Source organism: Coregonus lavaretus, assembly GCF_964263955.1.
Source record: "Coregonus lavaretus genome assembly, chromosome: 17".
Lineage (NCBI taxonomy): Eukaryota > Metazoa > Chordata > Actinopteri > Salmoniformes > Salmonidae > Coregonus > Coregonus lavaretus.
Window position 1 is genome coordinate 49,907,373 of NC_140004.1, and position 19,729 is coordinate 49,927,101.

Consider the following 19,729-nt stretch of genomic DNA (forward strand, 5'->3'; position numbering starts at 1 on the left):
TCCATTTGGATACTTCCCTCTGCCACTATGTACCCCAGGAAGGCCACTGTCTTGACGTGAAACTCACATTTCTCTGCCTTGGCGTAGAGGGAATTCTCCAGAAGACGATGAAGGACTTGCTGGACATGGCGGGTGTGTTCAGACAGGTTTCTGGAGTAGATTAAGATGTCATCCAGGTAAACGAAGACAAACTTGTTTAACATGTCCCGCAGTACATCATTCACTAGAGCCTGGAACACAGCAGGAGCATTGGTGAGGCCAAAAGGCATAACCAGATACTCGTAGTGGCCTGTTGGTGTATTGAATGCGGTCTTCCATTCATCTCCCTCCCGGATCCGCACTAGGTGGTAAGCGTTTCTGAGATCCAACTTGGTAAAAACAGTGGCTCCCTGGAGCAACTCAAAAGCAGAGGTGAGCAGAGGCAGAGGGTAACGGTTTTTCACTGTGATGTCGTTGAGTCCCCTGTAGTCGATGCAGGGGCGAAGAGATCCGTCCCTCTTCCCCACAAAGAAGAAGCCAGCACCAGCCGGAGATGAAGATGAACGGATTAATCCTGCGGACAGAGAGTCATTGATGTAGTCCTCCATGGACTTCCTTTCAGGAGCAGACAACGAATAAAGACGGCCCTTTGGAGGGGCTGTTCCAGGGAGGAGGTCGATGGCACAGTCGTACGGTCGGTGAGGGGGCAGAGATGTGGCTCTTGCTTTGTTAAACACTTCTCTGAGACCATGGTAGCATTCTGGGACATTGGAGAGGTCAGGAGCGGAGTTAGTAGGTACTGGCCGAGGGGGTAGTGCGGCAGCAAGCAGGCAGGTTCGGTGGCAGTCCTCTCCCCACTCCCTGATCACCCCGGTCACCCAGTCGAGCTGAGGGTTGTGCCGGCGGAGCCATGGGTAACCCAGGATGAGGGGTTGGCCTGGAGAGGGGAGCAGGTGAAACTGGATAGTTTCTTGATGGTTTCCGGACAGACCCATCGAGACCGGGCCGTGACATGAGTGACCGATCCGAGTAAGTGTCCGTCCAGTGCCCGGGCAGGAATAGGAGGTGTCAAACGGAGGTTCTCCAGTCCCAGTTGGCGTGCCAACTTGATGTCCATTATGTTGGCTTCGGCGCCAGAATCCACCAGAGCAGCCAGGGTGTGAGTTGAGTCAGAGAGGCGGAGGTGAACTTGCAGCAGGGGTTTGCGGTCGGAGGACTGGATGGTCATTGAGCTCAACCGGACTCCCCCTATGCCCGGTGAGCTTCGGCTTTTAAAGGGCAGGTTACCACACGATGTCCATCACCTCCACAATAGAGGCAGAGGTTTGAGGTGAAGCGGCGCTGGCGCTCTGCAGGAGTGAGAGAGGCTCGCCCAATCTCCATAGGCTCAGACTGATCAAGCTGACTTGGGTGAGTGGCAGTAGATGACAGGAGCCCAGTCGGATCTCTCCGAATGCCGGTAGTTGGTGGACCTTGGCGCCCCCTCTCACGACGACGGGTCTGTATCCTTCTGTCGATCCGGACAGTCAGTGCGATGGCTTCATCAAGAGTGGAAGGCAGTTCATGGGAGACCAACTCGTCCTTGATATAGTCAGCCAAGCTATGGAAGAACGCGTCCACCAACGATGGTGTGTTCCAAGAACTTCGTCTTGCCAGGGTTCGGAAGTCGATGGAATGGTCTGCGACTGTACGTCTGCCTTGTCGAATACTGAACAGTTCACGAGACGCCTCTGCGGTTGGTGAATCCAGGTCAAACACCTTCAGCATCTCCTCAGCAAACAGGTCGAAGGTTGCACATGCGGGGGTTTGACGTTCGAACTCTGCTGTTCCCCAGAGTCGAGCTCGGCCCGTCAGGTGAGTGATGGCATACCCAACTTTAGCCCCCTCCGTGGCGAAGGTCCTTGGCTGCAAGGAGAACTGAAGTCGGCAGCTAGTCAGGAATGGCCGGACCTGGGTAGAATCGCCGTTGAACCGCTCGGGGTTTCCAATCTTGGGTTCCGGAGCAGCGGCTGCAATGACCGGGGCAGGTAACTCGGGGGCAGGGCTGGTGGGCAGACTGCCTGGAAACGGGCCGGTGGGCGGAGTGGCTGGGGTAAGGTTGGTGAGGAGTTGGATGATCATGGCGAGTTGTTGTTGCTGCTGCTGGAACTGCTGCTGGTGCTGCTGGAACTGCTGATGCTGTTGGTGGCCGACCTGAAGCAGAGAGGTGATGTCGCCGCTCATGCGGCCTAGCTCTCTCTCAGTGTGTTCCAGGCGTAGCATGGCGGTGGGTTGCTCAGGTTCGTCGGTTTCCATGTCGGGGGAAGTGTGCGCTGAGTCCATGATGGTCAGATCGTACTGTCACGGTTCAGACAGACGACCAGAGGACCACAATTGCGTCACACCAGAAAGTTTATTAAAACTTAAGGGAAAAGGGAAGTAGGGAGTGAGTGAAGGCTCCAGGTGTTACTGGGAATAACAGGGATTCCGTCCAATGTGCTGGGTCTGTGCCCCCCCCCAGTGGCAGCGATGCGTCCTATGACGCCGGTGGTTGGTGGTCCAGAAGTCCTGGGGGGGAGGAAACACAGACACAACGGGGCGGATGAAACAAGGCAGAAGTACAGTTCAAGGGAAATCCAAATACGTTGTAGCAAGGCAGAAGGCTGGTCAGAGTTACCGGGATCGAAGAGTAGTCAGGAGTCGTAATGGCAGAAAGCAGGTCTGGTTTTCCTGGGGCAGAAGAGTATCCAAGAATCAGGCAGGTCCGGGGTCACAAAACAAGGGTGAGCCAGAAGCGCGAGCAAACAGGTTCCGGGTGTGAGCTTTGCAGACGATCTGACAAAGGAGAGCTGAAAGACAGGGCTTTAAATACTGGGAGAGGTTAGTGGGTAATGCAGCGCAGCTGGCAGAGTAATTAGAGCCGAGCAGAGCAGGGACAGGTGGAGCTAGTTAGGCTGAGTAGAGAGAGAGTGGTGAGCAGAGTGGAAGATAGTGGAAACAAATTAAGGTGATAACCCGGTGGAGTGAGAGGGCTCATGACACACTCATGGACAACAGATACAGCTGTGATTGGAGAGATAGAGGGGTTTTAGAACCATCTCGGTAGATTCCAGTGTTGCTTTATGGATATTCACTACAGAAATAAAACAATGTTAAAGTCTGATGAAAGAGCGAGGCGTTTATCTGACTATCTGAAACTTTCTGCCGTCATGGTATTACTGGTCTGGGTGTTGCTCTGCAGCTGGTTGCAACATGGTAGAATTCCCCTCTGGTTAGTATCTTTGTTATAATAAACAGCTCAGTGATATCTCTATCTCTGTATCTCTGTTCAGATGTGACACACCTGTATATCATATTGTTTGGTCTCGCTCCCATGCTCTTTCTCTCTCGGCCACAGTGATGACAGACTGGGGGTCTTTCTCCTAAACAGGGGACCAACCAATCACAGGGCAGAGCTCAGATGGCCAACCAATCACAGAGCGGATAGAGCTTTGAGGTAAACCCACCTAGCCATGACTTAGATTAAGGCCTTTGTGAAGATTCTATAGATTCTATATCAATATAGAGTGGGAAAGGCTGTGCTTTCGGACAGTTAGATTCTATAGATTCTATATCAATATAGAGTGGGAAAGGCTGTGCTTTCGGACAGTTAGACACTGCAGCACATCAAATCTAAGACAAATATTGTCTCGTCCAGGACCGGAGTCTACGCAGACTGGTGCGCCATAGCCAATCAGAGCTACAGTAGGTCTTTATGCAAATAAGCCATTTGCCACAGGGGCCTGCCGTCGTTCCCTTTGAACTGGACTGTGTGTTTACAGGGAGTAGAAAGAGCTCGACTTTAGATCATTAAAACGCAAAAAAGGCCAAAAGCCATAAAATACACCTGGACGGATTTCTGCAAATATGTAAATACCACAGGAGTCCTCTTACATTTGGGAACTTCAGTGCTATTGATCAAACCATGAAAAGGTAGACTATCTCCCTCAGTTATGCACATCAACAATAATGTGATCAACAACTAATGCTAGCCAGAGCAAGATATTACATTTTTGCTAGAGGCAACATTAGATAAACCCTCAAACTTTTTCAGCTAGTTGGCCGTCAAAATTGCACTGATAAACGATGAGGAATACTAGCCTGCTCGTCCTTCTGCAGCTTGCCTGCTAATGCATGCTGGTCCCAACTCACGTTTTGACAACTGAATGGGAACTTCCCTGCCCGCCCATTTGATCAATGCCAAATACATTTCATTGACAACTAAGGGTGCGTTCGTAAATTGCCTTCAGTGTGTCAGAGTGTGGGCTGGGTTGTTCATAAATTCAGAGTGTTGTCAGATTGTCTGTTGATAAATTCAGAGCGTTTCGCTCTGAGCACACACTGCACTATTGACACAAGATGCTCTGGCCCAGGAGTAGGGTTGATCTGAGCATTTCTCACAACAGCAGTCAAGCAAGCTAACTGACTAAAGTTGGCTAGCTTGCTAGCTACTTCCAGACAAATGAGAGAACACATCACTCTGACCATTTTTCTCGCACTAGCAGAGCTGGTTAGGCTGTTTTCATGTTATCCAGAGCGTTGGTGACTAACTGTGCTGCTGGCAACAATTTAATTACACTTTTTTGCTGATGTTTACAGACACCGGTCATATTCAGCGGATGTTGCATGTTCGTAAATTCATCAGTTATTCTGTGCTCTGAAATTGGAGTAGATAGCCAGAGTGAATTTACGAACGCAAGAGATATGCTAACTGGATAACAGTCATTCAAGTTCTTGCTAGCTTACCAAATGACACCTGCATCTCTAGCTGTGTACAGTCACTGAAAAAACAATGATGGGAAAAAGTCAGTCACACACTCTGTCACACCCTGGCTCTGGGACTCTATATGTTGAGCCAGGGTGTGTTCATTCTATGTGTTCATTTTCTATGTTGGGTATTCTAAGTTGTTCTATGTCTATGTTGGCCAGAGTGGCTCCCAATCAGAGGCAACGAGTGTCAGCTGTTGTGGGTTGTCTCTGATTGGGAGCCATATTTAAACTGTATGTTTTCCCTTGGGTGTTGTGGGTTTTTGTTCCGTGTCGGTATTGTTAACCGTGGACTTCACGAGTCGTGTTTTGTTAGTACTTTAATTAAATAAAGTCATGTTTGTTTCACACGCTGCGCCTTGGTCTACTCACTCCTACGACGATCGTGACAGAAAAACCCACCATACCAGGACCAAGCAGCGTGTCCAGGAACACACGCAGGAGGTGACTCTTGTGGATGTCCTCCTCGGTTGGGGGCAGATTACTGAGGAGGAGGCCGTCCGGTACCGGAGGGCGATAAAGGGGGAGACCCAGGCAGGAGGGGAGCAGCGGCGCCAAACGGGTCAACGTCGGACAGGCGAGAGGCAACCCCAAGAAATGTTTAGGGGGGGGCACACGGCATGGGCGACTGGGCAGCAGGAGGCTGCCACAGGGCGAAATGGGAGACGAGGAGAGAAGGCCACCGGGTTACGGGAGCCATTGGCGAGAGGAGGGAAGGAAGTTGTAGAGGCACGGCGAGAGGTACTGAGGTGTATTGCCAGTCCGGTCCGGCCCGTTCCTGATCCCCGTTTAAGGCCAGTGGTGTGTGTTCCCAGTACGGTACGGCCTGTTCCTGCTCCACGCACCAAGCCTACGGTGTGCGTCGCCAGCCCTGCCCGGCCTGTTCCTGCTCCACGCACCAAACCTACGGTGTGCGTCGCCAGCCCAGCCCGGCCTGTTCCTGCTCCACGCACCAAACCTACGGTGTGCGTCGCCAGCCCTGCCCGGCCTGTTCCTGCTCCACGCACCAAGCCTACGGTGTGCGTCGACAGCCCAGCCCGGCCTGTCCCTGCTCCACGCACCAAGCCTACGGTGTGCGTCGACAGCCCAGCCCGGCCTGTCCCTGCTCCACGCACCAAACCTACGGTGTGCGTCGCCAGCCCGGCCTGTTCCTGCTCCACGCACCAAGCCTACGGTGTGCGTCGCCAGCCCTGTCCGGCCTGTCCCTGCTCCACGCACCAAGCCTACGGTGTGCGTCGCCAGCCCTGTCCGGCCTGTCCCTGCTCCACGCACCAAGCCTACGGTGTGCGTCGCCAGCCCTGTCCGGCCTGTCCCTGCTCCACGCACCAAGCCTACGGTGTGCGTCGTCAGCCTGGTCCAGCCCGTTCCTGCCACTCGCACCAAGCCGGGGGTGCGAGTCGTCAGCCTGGTCCAGCCCGTTCCTGCCACTCGCACCAAGCCAGGGGTGCGAGTCGTCAGCCTGGTTCAGCCCGTTCCTGCCACTCGCACCAAGCCAGGGGTGCGAGTCGTCAGCCTGGTTCAGCCCGTTCCTGCTACTCGCACCAAGCCCGGGGTGCGAGTCGTCAGCCTGGTAAGACCGGTCAGCTGCTCCACAACGGAGCGTAAGCAATCCGCTCCGTCAATGTCCAGTCCAGATCCAGCCAGCGGGGTCAGACCGGACCAGGGGCGCTACGGGGGAATTATGGAAGGGTGGTGGTCAAGCCCGGAGCCGGAGCCGCCTCCGAGGAGGAATGCCCACCCAGCCCTCCCCTGTTTGGGGTTTTGTTAAGGCGCGGTCGCAGTCCGCGCCTTTAGGGTGGGGTACTGTCACACCCTGGCTCTGGGACTCTATATGTTGAGCCAGGGTGTGTTCATTCTATGTGTTCATTTTCTATGTTGGGTATTCTAAGTTGTTCTATGTCTATGTTGGCCAGAGTGGCTCCCAATCAGAGGCAACGAGTGTCAGCTGTTGTGGGTTGTCTCTGATTGGGAGCCATATTTAAACTGTATGTTTTCCCTTGGGTGTTGTGGGTTTTTGTTCCGTGTCGGTATTGTTAACCGTGGACTTCACGAGTCATGTTTTGTTAGTACTTTAATTAAATAAAGTCATGTTTGTTTCACACGCTGCGCCTTGGTCTACTCACTCCTACGACGATCGTGACACACTCATCCAATGACAACGACATGACATCCTACCAGCAGCTAGCTAGCTAGCTAGCTAACGTTAGGCTGAGTGTTTTAGCTTGCTAAAAAATAGATACAGTGGCTTGCGAAATATTCATCTCCCCTTGGCATTTTTCCTATTTTGTTGCCTTACAACCTGAAATTATAATGGATTGTTGGGGGGTTTGTATCATTTGATTTAGATACACAACATACCTACATGCTGCAAAATATTTTGTATCGTGAAACAAACAAGAAATAAGACAAAAAAACAGAAAACTTGAGTGTGCATAACTATTCACTCCCCCAAAGTCAATACTTTGTAGAGCCACCTTTTGCAGCAATTACAGCTGCAAGTCTCTTGGGGTATGTCTCTATAAGCTTGGCACATCTAGCCACTGGGATTTTTGCCCATTCTTCAAGGCAAAACTGCTTCAGCTCCTTCAAGTTGGATTGGTTCCGCTGGCGTACAGCAATCTTTAAGTCATACCACAGATTCTCAATTGGATTGAGGTCTGGGCTTTGACTAGGCCATTCCAAGACATTGAAATGTTTCCCCTTAAACCACTTGAGTATTGCTTTAGCAGTATGCTTAGGGTCATTGTCCTGCTGGAAGGTGAACCTCCGTCCCAGTCTCAAATCTCTGGAAGACTGAAACAGTTTTCCCTCACGAATTTCCCTGTATTTAGCGCCTTCCATCATTCCTTCATTTCTGACCAGTTTCCCAGTCCCTGCCGATGAAAAACATGTCTGGATGGTGTTCTCGGGGTGATGAGAGGTGTTGGGTTTGTGCCAGACATAGCATTTTCCTTGATGGCCAAAAAGCTCAATTTTAGTCTCATCTGACCAGAATACCTTCTTCCATATGTTTGGGGAGTCTCCCACATGCCTTTTGTCGAACACCAAATGTGTTTGCTTATTTTTTTCTTTAAGCAATGGCTTTTTTCTGGCCACTCTTCCGTAAAGCCCAGCTCTTTGGAGTGTTCGGCTTAAAGTGGTCCTATGGACAGATACTCCAATCTCCGCTGTGGAGCTTTGCAGCTCCTTCAGGGTTATCTTTGGTCTCTTTGTTGCCTTTCTGGTTAATGCCCTCCTTGCCTGGTCCGTGAGTTTTGGTGGGCGGCCCTCTCTTGGCAGGTTTGTTGTGGTGCCATAATCTTTCCATTTTTTAATAATGGATTTAATGGTGCTCAGTGGGATGTTCAAAGTTTCCCATATTTTTTTATAACCCAATCCTGATCTGTACTTCTCCACAACTTTGTCCCTGACCTGTTTGGAGAGCTCCTTGGTCTTCATGGTGCCACTTGCTTGGTGGTGCCCTTTGCTTAGCGGTGTTGCAGACTCTGGGGCCTTTCAGAACAGGTGTATATATACTGAGATCATGCGACGGATCATGTGACACTTAAATAAAGTCCACCTGTGTGCAATCTAACTAATAATGTGACTTATGAAGTTAATTGGTTGCACCATATCTTATTTAGGGGCTTCATAGCAAAGGGGGTGAATAAATATGCACGCACCACTTTTCCGTTATTTATTTTTTAGAATATTTTGAACCATGTAATTTTTTTCATTTCACTTCACCAATTTGGACTATTTTGTGTATGTCCATTACATGAAATCCAAATAAAAATCAATTTAAATTACAGGTTGTAATGCAACAAAATAGGAAAAACGCCAACTTTTGCAAGGCACTGTATGCTATCCTCTGCCAGAGCGTGATCATTGCCCATATCACAACTCTATAGCATTACCAAAGACCCACATCACAACTCTATAGCATTACCAAAGACCCACATCACAACTATCTATAGCACAACCAAAGACCCACATCACAACTCTATAACATTACCAAAGACCCACATCACAACTATCTATAGCACAACTAAAGACCCACATCACAACTCTATATCATTACGAAAGACCCACATCACAACTATCTATAGCACAACCAAAGACCCACATCACAACTCTATAACATTACCAAAGACCCACATCACAACTATCTATAGCACAACTAAAGACCCACATCACAACTCTATATCATTACGAAAGACCCACATCACAACTCTATAGCACTACCAAAAACCCACATCACAACTCTATATCATTACGAAAGACCCACATCACAACTCTATAGCACTACCAAAGACCCACATCACAACTCTATATCATTACCAAAGACCCACATCACAACTCTATATCATTACCAAAGACCCACATCACAACTCTATATCATTACCAAAGACCCACATCACAACTCTATATCATTACCAAAGACCCACATCACAACTCTATATCATTACCAAAGACCCACATCACAACTCTATATCATTACCAAAGACACACATCACAACTCTCTATAGCACAACCAAAGACCCACATCACAACTCTCTATAGCACTACCAAAGACCCACATCACAATTTTCTAGCACCACCAAAGACCCACATCATTAACTCTCTATAGCACTGCCCAAGACCCACATCACAACTCATGTCAGAGCACATACTGTACCTAGCCATGAGGTCGAAGTAACTGTCCATAGAGCTCCAATAAATGATTGTGTCAAGACACAGATCTTATGAAGGGTACCGACACAGATCTGGGGAAGGGTACCAAAAAATTTCTGCAGCATTAAAGGTCCCCAAGAACACAGTGGCCTCCATCAATCTTAAATGGAAGAAGTTTGGAACCACAAATACTTTTCCTAGAGCTGGCTGCCCGGCCAAACTGAACAATCGGGGGAGAAAGGCCTTGGTCAAATCAAATCAAATCAAGGTGACCAAGAACCCAATCGTCACTCTGACAGAGCTCCAGAGTTCCTCTGTGGAGATGGGAGAACCTTCCAGAAGGACAACCATCTCTGCAGCACTCCACCAATCAGGCCTTTATGGTAGAGTGGCCAAACGGAAGCCACTCCTCAGTAAAAAGCACATGACAGCCCGCTTGGAGTTTGCCAAAAGGCCCCAAAGGACTCTCAGACCATGAGAAACAAGATTCTCTGGTGTGATGAAACCAAGATTGAACTATTTTGCCTGATTGTCAAGCGTCACGTCTGGAGGGAAACCTGGCACCCTCCCTACAGTGAAGCATGGTGGTGGCAGCATCATGCTGTGGGGATATTTTTCAGCGGCAGGGACTGGGAGACTGGTCAGGATCGAGGGAAAGATGAACGGAGCAAACTACACGGAGATCCTTGATGAACCTGCTCAGAACCTCAGACTGGGGCGAAGGTTCACCTTCCAACAGGACAACGACCCTAAGCACACAGCCAAGACAACGCAGGAGTGGCTTCTGGACAAGTCTCTGAATGTCCTTGAGTGGCCCAGCCAGAGCCCGGACTTGAACCCGATCTAACATCTCTGGAGGGACCTGAAAATAGCTGTGCAGCGACGCTCCCCATCCAACCTGACAGAGCTTGAGAGGATCTGCAGAGAAGAATGGGAGAAACTCCTCAAATACAGGGGTGTCAAGCTTGTAGCGTCATACCCAAGAAGACTCTAGGCTGTAATCGCTGCCAAAGGTGCTTCAACAAAGTACTGAGTAAAGGGTCTGAATACTTATGTAAATGTTATATTTCAGTTGGGTTTTTAAAATAAATTAGCAAAAATGTTTAACCTGTTTTTGCTTTGTCATTTTGGGGTATTGTGTGTAGATTGAGAGATTAAACAATTTTTTAAAATAAGAATAAGGCTGTAACAAAATGTGGATAAAGTCAATGGGTCTGAATACTTTCCTTACAGCTACACTACATCCGTACAGAGTAAGGGACTTTATATCTCTTCTTAACATACGTATCTAATAAAAAGCCAAACCACTGGTTCCTAACTGTTGTTGAGATGGAGATGGAGTTAACCTGGGACACCCTAAACCTTACTCCCTAAAATGCACACTCCTTGTCTAGGGCTGGGGTTTTTAGGGTTAGGGTCTCTAGTGGGAAGTGTGGTCACCATAGCAACAGGTTTCACATTTACATTGGAACGCTCTGTTACATCAACTGTTGCATTTCACCTGTTCAGAGGGTTCTTAACGGCTGTGTACATTTTGTGATATCAGAAGTACATTTGAGGTTTTTATGATACAAACATGCAACACTTAAGATGTAAAAGGTCATAGTTACAAATGGCGAAGATTTATCTTAGGTTGCACTATGCAGAAATCGCTCCGCCATTTCCTGGTTGCTAAAAGTTGAATAATTCGCCTAATTTCAGTTGATGTCACAATAAGATAGTACAGGGTAGATAATCATTGTACCAACCTAAAAACCACTGGAAAACATTTTCCATTAGGAAAAATATAGTTGTTTCAGCTGTTTGAAGCTGGTGTACAAAACCGAAAGTTAAAGACGCAAATAACTGAACTTAAGAACGGGAAACATAGACAAAACGCACATAGAACAGATTTACCGCTTATTAGACTTGCTTTCAAGTAGAATGATAGATCTATAACTCACATTTCTATGTGAATTTGGTCATGTTGCCCAAAAAGTTACATATTGCCACTACAATTAATGCTTTGATTATGATATATCCTCTAGTGATATTTCAGAAATGTCATGTTATTCATTTATGGGATTCTGGGAACTTACTCCTGAGTAGTGAGGTTTTACCTCAACTACCTACCTGAACACGGCACCGCATCCAGTTCAACCACTGGAGACCGTAGGAATCTCTAGACTTGACCAATCCTGGAAACGGGTTAGGGTTAGGGTTAGGGTTAGGGTTAGGGTTAGGGTTAGGGTCCAATCCTAAACCACTCAGGTGTCTATACTTCAACAGCAAAGTTTGAAAATATGAAAGTTTATGAAGTAAAAAACAAAAAGGGAGTAATGTAGAGATCTACGGGTCGAAGTCCAGACAACCTAATGATGCAGTGATGAGTATCAAAACTGTCCCCTGTAACAAAACAAAGGGCACTATGGTAGACGGCATCCAAAGATTTATGTATTAACAGCTGCACTTTGATAAATAATATCACCATAATCAAGAACAGATAAAAAGGTTGACTGAATAATCTGCTTCCTAGTCCTTAGAGAAAGGCACAATCTGTTTCTGTAGAAAAAGGCCAACTTTTAATATTCTCTTCTTAACCAGCTCATCTATGTTTTTTAAACATCAAATCCATATCAATCCAAATGCCTAAGTGTACTTATATGCAGGAACACGTTCGATTGGAGAACTAATGAGTGAACATGTAATTAATCAGAAACATTCTTACGAGAGTTTAAAAACAACATGTATTTAATTTTGGCCGAATTAAGCACCATTTTTAAATCAGCAAGGGATTCCTGCATAGCTATATAATCTGACTGTAGTTCTGATCAACAGTCAGGGCAATAATATGCGTAATATTATCATCCACATATAGATGAAGTTTACAACAGAACAGATTGACCATTGTTTATATAAATAGTGAACAGGTCCAAAAATCAATGCTATGGTACACCTTTATGTACTTCAAGAAATTCAGACTTAACCCTTGGTTTCTTGCATGTTAACATTAGAAGCCTCTTCCCTAAGTTTGAGTTATTCACTGTGTTAGTATCTCCGCCAACCCTGATGTTCTAGCAGTGTCTGAATCCTGGCTTAGGAAGGCCACCAAAGATTCTGAAATGTCCATCCCCAACTACAACATTTTCCGTCTAGATAGAACTGCCAAAGGGGGCGGAGTTGCAATCTACTGTAGAGATAGCCTGCAGAGCTCTATCATACTATCCAGGTCTGTGCCCAAACAGTTTGAGCTTCTACTTCTAAAAATCCACCTTTCCAGAAATAAGTCTCTCACTGTTGCCGCTTGCTACAGACCCCCCTCAGCCCCCAGCTGTGCCCTGAACACCATATGTGAACTGATTGCCCCCATCTATCCTCAGAGTTCGTACTGCTTGGTGACCTAAACTGGGATATGCTTAACACCCCGGCCGTCCTACAATCCAAACTAGATGCCCTCAATCTCACACAAATTATCAACGAACCTACCAGGTACAACCCTAAATCCGTTAACATGGGCACCCTCATAGATATCATCCTGACTAATTTACCCTCTAAATACACTTCCACTGTCTTGAACCAGGATCTCAGCGATCACTGCCTCATTGCCTGTGTCCGTAATGGGTCCGCGGTCAAACGAACATCCCCATCACTGTCAAACGCTCCCTAAAAGACTTCAGTGAGCAGGCTTTCTAATTGACCTGGCCCAGGTATCCTGGATGGATATTGACCTCATTCCGTCAGTAGAGGATGCCTGGTTGTTCTTTAAAAGTGCTTTCCTCTCCATCTTAAATAAGCATGCCCCATTCAAAAATTCAGAACTAAGAACAGATATAGCCCCTGGTTCACCCCAGACTTGACTGCCCTTGACCAGCACAAAAACATCCTGTGGCGTACTGCACTAGCATCGAACAGCCACCGCGATATGCAACTTTTCAGGGAAGTCAGGAACCAATATACACAATCAGTTAGGAAAGCAAAGGCTAGCTTTTTCAAACAGAAATTTGCATCCTGTAGCACTAACTCCAAAAAGTTTTGGGACACTAAAGTCCATAGAGAATAAGAGCACCTCCTCCCAGCTTCCCACTGCACTGAGGCTATGAAACACTGTCACTACCGATAAATCTACGATAATCTAACATTTCAACAAGCATTTTGCTACGGCTGGCCATGCTTTCCACCTGGCTACCCCTACCCCGGCCACCAGCTCTGCACCCTCCGCTGCAACTTGCCCATGCCCCCCCCCCCCCCCCCCCCGCTTCTCCTTCACCCAAATTCAGATAGCTGATGTTCTGAAAGAGCTGCAAAATCTGGACCCCTACAAATCAGCTGGGCTAGACAATCTGGACCCTTTCTTTCTAAAATTAGCTACCAAAATTGTTGAGACCCCTATTACCAGCCTGTTCAACCTCTCTTTCGTATCGTCTGAGATCCCCAGAGATTGGAAAGTTGCTGCGGTCATCCCCCTCTTCAAAGGGGGTGACACGTTAGATCCAAACTGTTACAGACCTATATCCATCCTGCCCTGCCTTTCGAAAGTATTTGAAAGCCAAGTTAACAAACAGATCACCGACCATTTCAAATCCCACCGTGCCTTCTCCGCTATGCAATCTGGTTTCCGAGCTGGTCATGGGTGCACCTCATTCACGCTCAAGGTCCTAAACGATATAATAACCGCAATCAATAAAAGACAGTACTATGCAGCCGTCTTCATTGACCTGGTCACTGCATTCTTATTGGCAGACTAAATAGCCTTGGTTTCTCAAATGACTGCCTCGCCTGGTTCACCAACTACTTCTCAGATAGAGTTCGATGTGTCAAATCAGAGGGCCTGTTGTCTGTACCTCTGGCCGTCTCTATGGGGGTGCCACAGGGTTCAATTCTCGGGCCGACTCTATTTTCTGTGTATATCAATGATGTTGCTCTTGCTCAGATCCACCTCTATGCGGACAACACCATTTGGTATACATCTGGCCCTTCATTGGACACTGTGTTAACAAACCTCCAAACGAGCTTCAATGCCATACAACACTCCTGCTCTTAAACACTAGTAAAACTAAATGCATGCTCTTCAATCGAACGCTGCTTGCACCCACCTGCCCACTGGCTCCAGGTCATCTATAAATCACTTCTAGGCAAATCCCCGCCTTATCTTAGCTCATTGGTTACCATAGCAACACCCATCCGTAGTCTGCGCTCCAGCAGGTATATCTCACTGGTCATCCCCAAAGCCAACACCTCCTTTGGCCGCCATTCCTTCCAGTTCTCTGCTGCAAATGACTGGAACGAATTGCAAAAATCTCTGAAGCTGGAGACTCTTATCTCCCTCACTAACTTTAAGCATCAGTTGTCAGAGCAGCTTACCGATCACTGCACCTGTACACAGCCCATCTGAAATTAGCCCACCCAACTACCTCATCCCCATATTGTTATTTACATTGTTATTTATTTTGCTCATTTGCACCCCAGTATCTCTATTTGCACATCATCTTCTGCACATCTATCACTCCAGTGTTAATACTAAATTATAATTGTAATTATTTTGCACTATGGCCTATTTATTGCCTTACCTCCATAACTTACTACATTCGCACACACTGTATATATATTTTCTGTTGTTTTTTTGACTGTATGTTTTGTTTTACCCCATATGTAACTCTGTGTTGTTGTTTTTATCGCTCTGCTTTGCTTTATCTTGGCCAGGTCGCAGTTGTAAATGAGAACTTGTTCTCAACTGGCTTACCTGGATAAATAAAGGTGAAAAAAAAAAAACTACATCAATCACGATGCCCTGAGTTCTGTCACTAAGACAATCATGAAACCATGAACAGGCGTCAGAGCTCACCTGAACACAGCACCACACCACTGAAACGACCTTTACCTGAACACAGTGTTATGTTCCCCAACAAGAAAACCAAAAAAGTTGCTCAAACAGAAAGGGGAACTAACAGAGTCACTGAGAACAACCAAAACAGGTGGGGTTTTAGGAGGGGTTCTGAAAGACACTCATGGGGGGGTCCACTGACAGTTGACTAGCAACAACAACTGGGACCTAAAAGACACCCACCATGAGACCCACTAAATTTACCCACTAAGAGGCAAACAAAAGAAAAACCCACCAAACTTAAAGACAGGAAGCAAAACTAAAAATTGATCAAAACGAAAACAGGGAAAATCAGAAAATGAATGTTTTTCTAGAAATCAAATAGGGAGAGACAACTAAAGGTGTTAACCCTCCACATCTATCAAGACAACTGGAGCACTGGGCCAGCCACTCTTAAATATCACCTGGGTCAGCACAGGTGAAACACCTTCCCACTAATGAGATGACAACCAGCACAGGTGTAAACCATACTGACACCAATCGGTGCTCCCTATGTGCTATCGAGGTATACGTGCTAAAGTCCAACCTCAAAACATAAATGGGTAAAAACCAAAACCTGTAACAACAGCACCACACCTCTGGATCGACCTTTACCTGAACACAGCACCACACCTCTGGATCGACCTTTACCTGAACGACCTTTACCTGAACACAGCACCACACCTCTGGAATGACCTTTGCCTGAACACAGCACCACACCTCTGGATCGACCTTTACCTGAACGACCTTTACCTGAACACAGCACCATACCACTGGAATGACCTTTACCTGAACAACCTTACCTGAACACAGCAGCACACCTCTGGATCGACCTTTACCTGAACGACCTTTACCTGAACACAGCACCACACCTCTGGATCGACCTTTACCTGAACAACCTTTACCTGAACACAGCACCACACCTCTGGAATGACCTTCACCTGAATGACCTTTACCTGAACACAGCAGCACACCCCTGGAACAACCTTTACCTGAACACAGCAGCACACCACTGGAACTACCTTTACCTGAACAACCTTTACCCGAACAACACACCACTGGAACGAATTTTACCTGAACACAGCACCACATTATTGGCACGACCCTATACTGGCACCACACCACTGGAACGACCCTATACTGGCACCACACCACTGGAACGACCCTATACTGGCACCACACCACTGGAACGACCCTATACTGGCACCACACCACTGGAACGACCCTATACTGGCACCACACCACTGGAACGACCCTATACTGGCACCACACCACTGGAACGACCCTATACTGGCACCACACCACTGGAACGACCCTATACTGGCACCACACCACTGGAACGACCCTATACTGGCACCACACCGCTGAAATGACCCTATACTGGCACCACACCACTGGAACGACCCTATACTGGCACCACACCACTGGAACGACCCTATACTGGCACCACACCATTGGCACAACCCTATACTGGCACCACACCACTGGAACGACCCTATACTGGCACCACACCACTGGAACGACCCTATACTGGCACCACACCACTGGAACGACCCTATACTGGCACCACACCACTGGAACGACCCTATACTGGCACCACACCACTGGAACGACCCTATACTGGCACCACACCACTGGAACGACCCTATACTGGCACCACACCACTGGAACGACCCTATACTGGCACCACACCACTGGAACGACCCTATACTGGCACCACACCACTGGAACGACCCTATACTGGCACCACACCACTGGAACGACCCTATACTGGCACCACACCACTGGAACGACCCTATACTGGCACCACACCACTGGAACGACCCTATACTGGCACCACACCATTGGCACAACCCTATACTGGCACCACACCACTGGAACGACCCTATACTGGCACCACACCACTGGAACGACCCTATACTGGCACCACACCACTGGAACGACCCTATACTGGCACCACACCACTGGAACGACCCTATACTGGCACCACACCACTGGAACGACCCTATACTGGCACCACACCACTGGAACGACCCTATACTGGCACCACACCACTGGAACGACCCTATACTGGCACCACACCACTGGAACGACCCTATACTGGCACCACACCACTGGAACGACCCTATACTGGCACCACACCACTGGAACGACCCTATACTGGCACCACACCACTGGAACGACCCTATACTGGCACCACACTGCTACCTGCAAAGCCACATTATTGTTTTTGTTAGACTTGATGACAGCTTCTCTAGCTCCTCTCTTTCTCCACATGTGTCAGTTTTAATTGATTGTCATAGCTTTTAGAATGACACCTGATGATGTCTGTCTGTGAGGTCACGTGTTGATTTATTTCAGATGTCATTGGCTGTTTGTATTACGATGTCATCTTCAGAACATGCAGCGTTCTAGAGCTGCCAGACTGTATCCCTGTATTAATCTGTGTTGACCTCCCCCTCTCCCTCCTCTCTCCTCCCTCCTCCTCCCTCCTCTTTCCTCCCCCTCTCCCACTCATCTCCTCTCTCCTTCCTCCTCCTTTCTCCTCTCTCCTCCCTCCCTCCCCTCCCCCTCTCCTCACCTCCTCTCCCCTCCCTCCCCCTCTCTCCTCCCTCCTCTCTCCTCTCTCCTCTCTCCTCCCTCCCCTCCCTCCCCCTCTCTCCTCCCTCCTATCTCCTCTCTCTTCTCTCCTCTCTCCTACCTCCCCCTCTCTCCTTCATCCCCCTCTCTCCTCTCTCCTCTCTCCTCCCTCCCCCTCTCTCCTCCATCCCCCTCTCTCCTCCCTCCCCCTCCCTCCCTCCTCCTCTCTCCTCCCTTCCCTCTCTCCTCTCTCCTCTCTCCTCCCTCCCTCCCCTCCCTCCCTCCCTCTTCCTCTCTCCTCTGTTCTCCTCTCTCCTCCCTCCCTCCTCCTCTCTCCTCCCTTCCCTCTCCCTCCCTCCCTCCCTCTTCCTCTCTCCTCCCTCCTTTCTCCTCTCTCCTCCCTCCCCCTCCCCCTCTCCTCACCTCCTCTCCCCTCCCTCCCCCTCTCCCCTCCCTCCCCCTCTCTCCTCCCTCCTCTCTCCTCTCTCCTCCATCCCTCCTCCCTCCCTCCATCCCCCTCTCTCCTCTCTCCTCCCTCCTCTCTGCCTGACTGCCTTCTAGATAGCAGGAGACAGCAGGAATACTGTGATAGAAAGTGTTTTGCTTGCCAGGCAAGTATGAACAAATGAAATATCCCTGTATTAATCTGCGTTGTTGTAACAGGAATTTGTTGGACAAACATCCAAGTGCAATTGTATCAAAGCTTTAATACACAACTCTGCAACCACAGTTTGGATTGAGACATCTGTCCAGATACCTAGCCTTGATACAGTGTTATGCTTGATATAGATCATGCTATGGTTGGTGAAGTTCAATGGTGGCTTAAGTCCTCTTTGGACAAACTGGAATATCACCTGTTACATTGAGCTGAGTATTTTAGGCCGGCCAGCTTCTGTTTCTTTGACAAGGGGAGTGTTGGTTTATGAAAACTATTATCTTTAGAAACACAGGTTGCAGTTGTGTTGATAAAACAGCCGTCCTAAAAGGGTAAAGTTTCTTTAATTAGGAATCAGTATTTGACATCAAACAGGGGGAACTGGTCCGTGTTGTGTACAGGCTATGTTCCTCTATCTTGCTTGTGTATATGTCAATACTGTCTAAGCTTTACTAGTTCATTCACTACATGTTTGGCTAACAGGAGGACTACTCTGTTGCTGCTGCTTGTTGGTCAAATAAGCATTAATAAAGCTTTCAGCAGATTTCCCTGTATTGGGATAGGTTATGTGGTTAAATGTTTGTGATTTGAAGTCAAACGTATGATATGAAATAGATATTTCTGTTTAGAGCAGGTGTGAGCAGCTACTCGCTCAATATCACCGCTGACACCAGGGCTGATGTCTCTGGCAGTAGGAGTGAAAAGACTGGTTACATGCTTCTGTGACAGCTTTCACTATTAATACCACAAAACCACTAGGGAAAGCAGGAAGAGAGGAGGAGGAGGAGGAGGAGGAGGAGGAGGAGGGGAGGAGGAAGGGGAGAGGAGAGGAGAGGAGAGGAGAGGAGAGGAGAGGAGAGGAGAGGAGAGGAGAGGAGAGGAGAGGAGAGGAGAGGAGAGGAGGAGGAGGAGGAGGAGGAGGAGGAGAGGAGGAGATGGAGGAGGAGGAGGAAGAGGAGAGGAAGAGGAGGAGGAGGAGGAGGAGATGGAGGAGAGGAGGAGGAGGAAGAGGAGGAGGAGAGGAGGAGGAGGAGGAGGAGGAGGAGGAGGAAGAGGAGGAGGAGAGGAGGAGGAGGAGGAGGAGGAGGAAGATGAGGAGGAGGAGGAGGAGGGGGAAGAGGAGGAGGAGGAGGAGGGGAGTAGAGAAGGAGGAAGGAGGATAAACCTCTCTCTTTCCCCCGTCTCATTCATCATAAGCTAAGCCTTAGTGAAGGTATCTGCATCATACTTTATAGCAA